The 1,051-nt window shown below is 41.2% G+C and overlaps 1 protein-coding gene across 1 annotated transcript in view; it reads left to right on the forward strand.

Annotated features, from left to right (window-relative positions):
- LOC118403457 (cytochrome P450 2U1-like) overlaps positions 1–1,051 on the forward strand; it is a 13,180-nt gene that overhangs the window by 7,246 nt on the left and 4,883 nt on the right. The window lies entirely within an intron of this gene.

Here is a 1,051-nt window from a genome sequence, read left to right on the forward strand (position 1 = left end):
TTAGGGGTAAATACACCTTTTTTACCGGATATCGAATTACTGCATACTGTTCTGTACAAGTTGATAAATTGATTCCAGAGAGGCATCAAATTTTATTCATTGTGTCAATGTGATATAATATGCTCTATATTTCATTCATCGGGAGCTATGCAAGACTTATTCACGCTGCCTGAGATAGTTCTGTTGGTACAAATCATTGACCGCGGCAGTCCCGTTTGTGACCAGAATACAAAGACAAGAATGTTGACAACATTCGAAAACGATACTTGATACTCATAGCGTTTTGATAGCATGAGACCTTGCCATACCGTAAGATTTCACGGCAAATATTCCAACTTGGCCGAGTGATGTCAGTGAGGAAAGTCTTTGTTGACGATTCGGTTTCCTAGAACATATAAAGGATCAAAATAGTTTGTCTCAGTTTGGGTCAGTACGCTAGGATTTGGGTAGGGGAGGTGATTTGAAGCCTCACTGCTTTCCAAAAGAAGTGCGTGAGAAGATGGGGAGGGGGGCCTTTTAAAGAAATTACACACGTTATACCTCGGTGATTACTGTGAAACAGATTCATAAATTATTTCAAGGTCTTTAACGTTACATGTTGCAACGAGTTCTCAACTGACATTTTCAAACATCAAGGCCTTCTAAAGAGCCCCTGGACACTTTTTGAGAACAACTGTATGATTATTCCGAGGTTCTCAGTCATTATTCCGAGGTAACAGGTCAATGACCGTGAAACCTGAGAGTGGTGCAACCAGTACATATGACCTTTGGCACCTGTGTCAATCAAGCGGTAAATTCACAACGACAAACAAGCAAGGATCTCTCAGACCCAGTCAAGCGGCTGGACATTTCTTCAAGATTCCTCAGTTTCAGGTACATTTTTCAGAGCTACATATTCTGTAATAGCAAGGTAAAATAGATTTCTATGTCCCGAGAGCTTTCGGTGAATGTTCATTACCCCAGGTGAAAAATAGCAATATGAACCCCCCTCCCACTTGTTTCGAACACAGGACAATGTTTCTGCCTTGTTGTCCGAAGTCTCCATCCAGAT

This window comes from Branchiostoma floridae, chromosome 16 (genome assembly GCF_000003815.2).
Source record: "Branchiostoma floridae strain S238N-H82 chromosome 16, Bfl_VNyyK, whole genome shotgun sequence".
Lineage (NCBI taxonomy): Eukaryota > Metazoa > Chordata > Leptocardii > Amphioxiformes > Branchiostomatidae > Branchiostoma > Branchiostoma floridae.